The sequence below is a fragment of the Synchiropus splendidus genome, chromosome 16, assembly GCF_027744825.2.
Source record: "Synchiropus splendidus isolate RoL2022-P1 chromosome 16, RoL_Sspl_1.0, whole genome shotgun sequence".
In the NCBI taxonomy this organism is placed as follows: domain Eukaryota; kingdom Metazoa; phylum Chordata; class Actinopteri; order Syngnathiformes; family Callionymidae; genus Synchiropus; species Synchiropus splendidus.
The window spans coordinates 4,612,973-4,622,509 of NC_071349.1; the positions used below are offsets into that span (position 1 = coordinate 4,612,973).

General features: G+C 47.5%; 1 pseudogene; it reads left to right on the forward strand.

Moving 5' to 3' along the window:
- Positions 1-296: 296 nt before the first annotated feature.
- On the forward strand, positions 297-9,169 carry LOC128747797 (uncharacterized; annotated as a pseudogene).
- Positions 9,170-9,537: the final 368 nt, after the last annotated feature.

Here is a 9,537-nt window from a genome sequence, read left to right on the forward strand (position 1 = left end):
TATATTCACTAATGGCATGGTGTCATCTTGCATTCTAGTAGTCCTATGTACTGGACACCAGTCATCCTACAAAGGAACTTATGTCAGAGTTGGCCATCTTTGTCTTGTTTGCGAGGAATTCCGGATTTTGGATGTTCCGCGATGCAAGGATTCCTCTGTATGTTCATTTATGATGGTCTTTGTATTTATACAACACTGATGATGTGCCTAAGTTGCACCTAGAGTGTTTGCAGGAACTAATTTATTTGGCCACGCCAGTGACCGCCGGGAAAAACCGGTTGACGACCATAAATAGTATGCCGACTGCTGGACAGACAGCTGACAACTGGAAAGACGTAAGAGAGGGCTAGCAGCCCAATCTGCAGCTCCTGGGGGGCACCCATAAGCAAGCTATGGAAAACTCACATTGATTATACCCCCAGGGCTGCCCAAGAGGAGGGGAGAATGAGCACCCTATTAGGACGGACATACAGGTAACTAACCACGCTAACGGAAAGACAACGAGCGCAGTCTGTCCATGTGGCAAAGTCTGTAATGTGGGAATCATGGTATTTTACTTATGATCATATTTATCAAGTATCTGCTATTGAATAAATTGTTTTATAATGCTTTGTCTAATGAAAGATTGAATCCAACAGACGCAGTGATAATGGGTAAGGTAACCTGAATTTGATCCAGTATGAGAGGTGTGTATGATAAGGATAGTGTGGGAAAGATGTGTGGATGGAAGAGTGAGTTATGAAAGGCAGGAACCACCTGGTACCAGGACCAAGGAGGAACCCAGGAGACATGTGGAAGACAAGGAACCTCTGCGACAGCCATGGGTCAGGAGGATGAATGATGGAGCCAGGCAGAGCCAAGCAGAGATGGGACGAGCCAGTCCACCAGCAGAAGCAAGCCAATTAGAGGAGACGACCGGATTATCTATTGACAGCTTTCCACCCAAAAAAGGCCAGAAAATGGGCAACAACAAGAGGATTAATCAACTTCGTTCCAAACCAAGGGGAGTCGACACCAGATCAGGAATGACGCGCCATGGCAACTGGGACCCCAAGAGACCAGGAACAATAAGTGGACACTACACCCCAAGATGAACTGAAATGTGTATTAAAAGGGTCACGGCCAGAGATAGTCTTTGTCTTTGTTTTTTGATAGTCCACTGGAGCTAAGGCTAAGTCAGGCGTAGTTGTGGACCCAGTTGGGCTGTTAGGGTAATTAGACTCCTCTGTCAGGGAATAAATTCTTTTTGATTTTAAGTTGTGGGTTTTCGGTAGTCATTCTCCCAAATAAACGAACAAGCAGAAGATACATTAAAGGTGTATATTCCTACAGTAAGAACCGGCATGGCCTGAAGATCCACCAGGCCAAAATGAAATGTCTAACGGGGAAGCAGGTAGAGCAATGCACAGTTCTAGTACCTGGTGAGACGCAGGAGGAGCCCGGCCAGTAGGCAACCCACAGTGCCCAGTCCCTCCATGCTCCGCAAGCCCCACCATGTGCCAGGCATTCAGAACACTGCCGGGTCTGGTGGCCTGCCGCCAATAAGGAAAGAGAGTGGCTCCAGTTTGATGCGGACCTGGACCAAGTTCTCGAGGCTACTGCCAAGGGAGACGTTGATCAGAAGCTGTGAACAATGGCGGCAATGGTCATCAGCATTGGGATGGAACAGTTCTGCTTGAAGGATCAGAAGGCGCCCAGACGCCGAGGGGAGCCAAATAGAAGGGAGGTGAAGAGTAGACAGATTCGACAGGAGTTTAGACAGCTGAGGCGGCAGTTCAAGCAGGCACAGGAGGAGGAGAAGGCCAGGCTGGCAGACCTCCTCTCGAAGCATTCTGAGGAAAAGACTCACCACACTCTGTCGAGCTGAGTGGCATAGAAGACGTCTGGCCTTCACCTCAAACCCCTTTGGCTTCACAAAAAAGATCTTTGGCCAGAAGAAAAGCGGCGAGAAAAGCGAGAGGAACAGCCTGGACCATGCAGGATCTTAATAACTCCGCCAGAACCTACTGTGGCATTTAACACCAAGGAGCCAACCATGAAAGAAGTGGAGGAGGTCATCAAAGCTGCCAGAACCAGCTCAGCTCCTGGCCCAAGTGGAGTGCCATATGTCGTCTACAAGAGATGTCCCAGACTCTTGAAGCGACTGTGGGCAATCCTTAAAGTTATCTGAAGAAGGGGGAGAGTAGCACAGCAATGGAGATACGCGGAGGGTGTCTGGATCCCAAAGGAGGAGAGCTCAAGCACCATCGACCAGTTCAGGGTCATCTCACTCCTCGGTGTGGAGGGGAAGTTATTTTTCAGTGTCCTTGCCTGATGTATTACCGAGTTCCTCCTGAAGAACACCTTTATAGATACCACAGTACAGAAAGGCGGAGTCCCAAGGGTTCCAGGATGTATTGAGCATAGAGGCACAGTCACCCAGCTGATCCGAGAGGTACTTGAGGGCAAAGGAGACCTGGCAGTCCTGTAGCTTGATATGGCAACGCTTATGGGTCGATTCCACACAAGTTGGTGGAAGCCTTGCTTGAATGACACCACATTCCAGGGAAGATCAGGGATCCCATACTGGACTATTACAGCTGCTTCAGTTTGAGTGTCACCATAGGAACAGAGGCATCTGCATTTCATCGGCTCGAGAAGGGCATTATTACCAGATGCACCATTTCGGTGATATTGTTTGCTCTGGCCATGAATATGCTGGAGAAGTCAGCAGAGGTTGAGTGCAGAGGCCCACTCTCAAACTCTACGGCAGCCCTCCACCAGAGCTTTTATGGATGATCTGACAGTGACTACTACGTCAGTCCCGGGCTGTAGATGGATTTTGCAAGGTGTAGAGCATCTCATCAGCTGGGCACGGATGAACTTCAAGCCAACCAAGTCCAGGTCCCTGTTGGTGAGGGAGGGCAAGGTCACAGACCAGTTTCCCTTCATGATAAAAAGCATTTACATTCCATCTGTGACGGAAAAGCCAGTAAAGAGCCTGGGCAAGATCTACGACTGCACCCTGAATGACACCGCAGCACTCCAATCAACAGCAGCGGAGTTGAGTACATGGCTGGAAGAGGTGGATAAGTCAGGTTCCCAGGTAATTGGAAGTAAAGACTGGCAGGAAGTGGAAGGTGAATGAGGCTGTCCACCAGGCAGAGGTATGGTTACGTCACAGAGAGCTGGTGGGTACAGTGGCTGTTGGACGGCTAGGTCTCGGGAATAATCCAAGACAGCTCTACAGCAAGTCCCAAGGAAAGGAAAGGTGACAGTTGATCCATGAAGAGTTCCGGGCAGGGGTTCAGGAAGCCCGCTGGAGTAAGGCAGTGGGAATGTCACAGCAGGGCGCATGGACCCGATGGGGAGAGGTAGCCGACAGGAAGATCTCTTGGCCAGAGTTATGGAGATCAGACCAGCATCGGATCAAGTTCCTCATACAGTCAGTTTATGACGTACTCCTTAGCCCATCCAACCTCTTCCGCTGGGGCTTGGCTGAGACTCCACTGTGCCTGCTCTGTCAGAAAGCTGGGTCACTAAAGCATGTCCTAAGATGTTGTCCCCGGGCACTTGGAGAGGGCCGTTACCGCTGGCACCACGTCCAGGTGCTGCGGGTAATCGCAGAGGTCATAGCTACAGGGATCTCAAACAGCAAGTGCCATCAGCCGACAAGGCAATCCATTGTCTTTGTTAGACCAGGGGAGAAGCCGCAACAGCACCAGAGCCAAAATGGGGGGCTGCTGGCAACAGGTCAGGACTGGCAGTTAGAGGGAAGTCAGCTCAAGTTCCCGCTGAACATCACAGGGACCACGCTCAGGCCAGATATAGTCCTGGTCTCAGAAGCAACAAGACAAGTGGTTTTGTTGGAGCTGACTGTCCCATGGAAAGACCGGATAGAGGAGGCCTTTGAGAGGAAAAGGGCCAAGTATGAGGAGCTGATAGACAAATGCCGGAATGCGGGAGGGACGACCCGACTCAACCCGATCGAGGTTGGGTGCAGAGGCTTTGTCTCTTATCAGGCAACTTATGATGTTAGGACTGAAAGGGCTGCAGAGCAGGAAAGTCATCAGAAACATATGTGACACAAGAGAAGGCGTCAAGATGACTGTGGATCAAGCGGGGGGATCCGTGGACAGCACATACTACTTAGGTACAAGTTGGGGACTGATCAACCCTGGCTGGGTCGCCTGGGGGAGGGCGTCAGTTGCAAGAACCGAAACACCTGATACAGGATACAACACTGATGATGTGCCTAAGCTGCACCTAGAGTGTTTGCAGGAACCAGTATTTAAGGAAACTTAAAAGAGTGATAATGTCTTCAACATAGAATGATGCCTTTGTCTTGCCCTATTCTCTTTTAGATTCGAAATGCATACCTGAAGCTCCTTCAAAAAGTTGCTCAGCAATGTGTAATTTTAAAAAATTCCTATGTTAATATTTTACACGTATAGCATATATATATATATACAGATGTATGATTTACCCAGGAAGATCATGTAGCCCCCTTAGTTGGTCTGATGGTGAGTTATTTCCCAATTACGATTGATGTTTCTGACATGAAATTGTAATAACTGTCTTGTTTTTAATGCCAGGACAACATGAGATCAAAGGATGTTATTATGTTTCCAGCATGGAGTCATCAGCAGAACCAGTCAGATCACTACTTATGTGTTGAGTGAAAAATCCCTCATCCAGTTCATTCAACTCCTGCAATTATGAAACTCTAACTGTCATGATGAAAATCAGATAAAATAATAAGTCTGGAAATACCCACTCAGTAGAGGTGTTCAGGTCAAGGGGCGAAACACATGAGACCCTGAGGCACCTGCTGACAATGCAGAAGAACTATATCATTTAGTGTAGGTCCTAGTTGTAGCTTGTAGCGTGCATCTCTGATGTTTATTCACCTTGGGACTCCAGGACTGTTGTCTGGTGACTAGCATGGCATAGCTGAGGACAAGTCTATATTTGGCACTTTTTATGGGAAGAAATCAAGTCTATACATGTCATAAGATGATTGAATGAATGAATACTTATTTAAATCCCAGATCATGCATACTTTCATCAACAGCTTGATCTGAGGGATCAAATAGGAGCAGAGAGAACAGTTGTTCTGTAAGTTAAGTGTAGACTGTTTGACTAGCACAAATGCTAATCACTTTATCATTTGAATGAATCATTATTTTTGACTTCAGATGGTTTATGAATGTGTAACTCTCAGTCAATCATCCTCTTCATTGCTTGCTTCCTTTGGTGATGCACCACTGGGGTCATGCGGCCTAGAACCTTGAATTTTATCACTTCCAGCAGGAATTTCACGAGGATCGGGCATGGCCGAGCACCCCAGCCGGCCCAGCCACTGTGCAAAGTTGATCACAAAATCCTCATTGCGTTCTCCCTTTATAAATCTTCAGCTTTTATTTAAATGAATGTGTTCCTCTGTTTTCTTATTTTCTTCCTTCATTTTTTTTTCAATTTTGGATGAAACAACTTTGTATGAATTTGTCCATTTTTACATTTGTCACAGACTCCCCTCCCAAACATGTGAGGCGGTGGTCCAGAGGTAGTGGCTGATGTCCACTTTTTCGGCATAGTCACATAACTCATGGTTCTTTGATCAAACGTCACACCTTCATTTTTGTGTCAATACTCGCTTACTTACCACTCCGGAGCTGTGGCTTTTGCGACCGTACCGTCTGGTGTCTTTGATGTACTCTTCACAAGTGACACAGTTATGCAATAGTTTATTGTGTGCAATCATTTTCGACTTACAATAGCCTAAAATATGATTTACATTTCAAAAGTGTGAATATTTTTGCAAACGTGAAATATAAACTTATGCAATGTATTTATCATAAAGAAACCCCAAAACAGCGATGGATTGTTGTGTTTGCGCTACTTCCTTTCATATAAATAGGTGAAACTCACATTTGGTTTGTTTTATTTTGAGAAACTTGTCATGTCTGTGTTTTTATTTTATTTCTTTTCTTTTTTCTTCTTCTTTTATTTATTTACTCTTTTCGGTTCCTGAGGCATGACAAGATTGAGTTTTCATCATGGGTGTGAATACTTCTGCAATTCACTTTACCTCCATCCATGCTACATCGTGCCATCTCGCAGATGATCTCAAACATTACACATTCATCACTTAGAGTTGTTACAGATATTTCATATTTCATTTTGACTCTGATTCAAGATCTAACCATGATCTGTGCTCTGAGCCAAAAAAAATTAAAAGCAGTTACATTGTCCCATGCAACTGGCTTTAGTTTTTTTTTTCTTTTGGTGTGTTTCAAACTCTCCCTCAAATCTTTTTGCCCACTTTTTAATGAGTCACAAAAGCTCTAGTGCAATAATTGAAACAGCAACACAGTAGAAAAAATTCCAACAATTTAATGTCAAAAGGATAACAAATCTCAGTTGACAAAACAAGTAGAATAACAGGATAATAAAACAAAGTCAAGGAAGGTTTTATTGCCAATTCTGCCATATGCATTACATACAGTAGATTGAAATGCCATTACTCGGCAGCCTGTGCAGTGATCCACAGAATCAACAGAATGATAAAAGAATCCAATATCTTAGTCCAGAAAACATCCAAAAGCCTAAGTGGAATCCAAACAGGAAAAACAAACAATGGCAGGGAGAGGGGAGAAACTTAAAGAAAATGAAACAACATGCATGTATACAGGAGTAAGGGGAAACTATGAAGATACAAAAATGCAGAATACTCCGAATGACTGAGGCAATGGAAAAAGCAGATTGACTGCAGTGACCACTTCGAATGCTTAGGGGTCTACAGAATGTGTTTACCACTGCAATGCTGCAGTCTGATCAACTCCTTGGGTGACAGTAGCCCAGGTGGTTCAGTGGGTCGTCTAATAATCCTCAAGTTGCAGTTGCTACAGTGGTGACCTTGGACGAGATGCCAAATCCACCTTGCCTTATCTGAATGTAACGTATCGATGGTGGTAGTCAGACAGGCCAAACTGACTAATGAACAAAAGAGAGAACTCCTGGGTGGTTTTACATCATTTCGAACTTGAGTTTGTACTGCCATTTGCTGACGTCAGACAGCATCCACTGAATAAAGTGATAGCCCTTTCCTGTGATTGGTCACAGCTGACACGTGAGGCTCCGCCTCCAGTATAAATACCACCACTGCCTGTCATACGTCCTCTTGCTTATTCAGCTCACCACTGGATTAGCCCGACCACTTTGTATCATCATGGATGGATTCAAGCAATGTGTGGATTGCGGTGCCTGCACAACGAAGAGGGATTCTCACTCCCGTTGCGTTCGCTGCCTCGGCCGAGGACACGCGGAAGCGACACTATCTGACCCATTTTTTTGCACCAACTGCTCTGCTGGTCACCAGACGGCTCTGTTCTCGTCCGATGCCGGTCCCACTTGTACTGCTTCCAAGCCTACAAGCGGTGACGCGGTAAGGGAGGTGTCTCCATGTCCATCAGCGGACATCGTCTCACCTCCCATTCTTCCTCCGGCACAGCTGATGCAGTGCGAAGCCGAAGACGACTGTCAGATGGTGGAGCTGCAGACTTTTCACTGCTCGCAGTGGTGCTCGGACGAGGAGGACAACAACGTTGACAGTGTGGAGAAGATGGCGATGCAGTCAGCGCGCAGCTGGGATCCACCAGGAATTAGTCAGCTTAATTCAACGTGGCTTAATTCAACGCGCCGCTGATAACTTAGCCCCCAGCGCTGTCTGTATTAGCCGGGGCTTATTTCACGGACTCCATGTCCTCCCCAAAGCCACCTCACCCCCTGCCGGTTCTGGACAATTTAACGAGGGAGGTAAAATCTTCCTGGGGGGCTCCTCAGAAGACCCGCCCTCCCATCCAGGCATACAGTGCCTGGTCGACTATGCTCACTGAGCCAATGTTGGGCTACCTCGCCATGCCTCCTCTGGAGGAGTCAGTGGCTGCGCACCTGTGCCCTCCCTCCCCACGGACAACCCGAGGCTCCCGTCGAAGGCCTGTCAAACGGCTGTCGTCGAACAGCTAGCTTAGCCGAGCATTCATACAAGGCGGCAGGTCAATCGGCCGCGTTGTTAAACAATATATGCTTACCCCAAGCATACCAGGCTTTCCTCCTCCGCGAGTTGGAAGGTACGCCACCCCGGAAACCAACGTGGAGCTTCGGAAGGCGATCGATTTCTGCCTCAATATGGCCTCAATATGACGCCTCCCTGTACGGTTGGGGGGCAGTCTGCGAGGGCCGGTCAGTCCGAGGCAGATGAAGAGGGTCCGAAACTCACCACATCAATGTTCTGGAGCGGGAAGCTTGCTTATATCAATCGTCAGGGTGGAGTGCGGTCTCAGAGCATGCACCAGGTTGCAAAGAAAATCTGGTTGTGGTCACACAGTCTGTTGCGTTCACTGTCAGCCCATCACATTCGGGGCTGTTGAAAATTGTCAGCCGACCTTCTTTCAAGGGGGAAAGCTCAGGATGCAGACTGGCAGCTCCATCCTCAAGAGGTGGAAGAAATTTGGTCCCGTTTTGGACGGGCAACAGTGGACTTGTTCACTTCACAAGACACAGCTCATTGGCAGCTATGGTTCTCCATTCAGAACGACAACCCACCGTTGGGTCAGGATGCGGTAGCTCACCTTTGGCCGGAGGGTCTGCTGTATGTGGTCCCACCTGTTCTCCTGCTACAACAGGTGTTGGACAAGGTGAGAGAGGAAAACGCTCATGTGATGTTAGTGGCTCCGAGCTGGCACTCAGTCTTGGTTTACAGACCATGGTGTCCCTGCTTTCAGGAACACCATGGTCACTCCTGGTACATCCCGATCTGTTGACGCAGGCAAGGGGGGAGATTGCTCTCTCTATGTATGTGGAGCGTACCAGGGATCTGTGACAATCCAATCAGCTCTTTGTTAGTTATGGCTCCCAGACATTGGGAAAACCGGTGTCTAAGGAACATCTATCTGGATGGATAGTAGAAGCCATCTCCCTGGCCTATTCAAGTGCAGGTTAGGTGCCTCCTGAAGGGCACAGAGCTCATTCTGCTCTGGGGACAGTGGCATCCTGGGCATTATTGCAGGGAGTTGCTTTTGAGAATATTTGTGAGGCTGCTTCATGGACTGCTTCACATACATTTGTGAAGTTTTATAATTTGGATGTGACTGACTCTGGTGACTCTGGTGTCGCGCATTCTGTGTAGCCAGACGATGACAGGTTAAACATCTCAGCCAGAGGCTGTGGGGTGTTTTTTGAATTTCACGAGGTCTATTCATCCTGCTACCTCCAGTGATTCTGTCTGCAAGGTGTAGGTGGATACAAATGGCAGCACGAACTCCTGTTCGAAATGAAGTAAAATGGTGGGGTTGTGCTACAACCCTGGTTTTATGAGTGAGAACAAGAGTTCGTACTAGCAGGCCTCGCTGACACCTGTCCAGGAGCTGAATTACATATCCATAAAGGACGTATGACAGGCAGTGATGGTATTTATACTGGAGGCGGAGCCTCATGTGTCAGCTCTGACCAATCACAGCCTGTCAAGGCCAAGCTCAAGGCTTGGTTGGGTGGAAA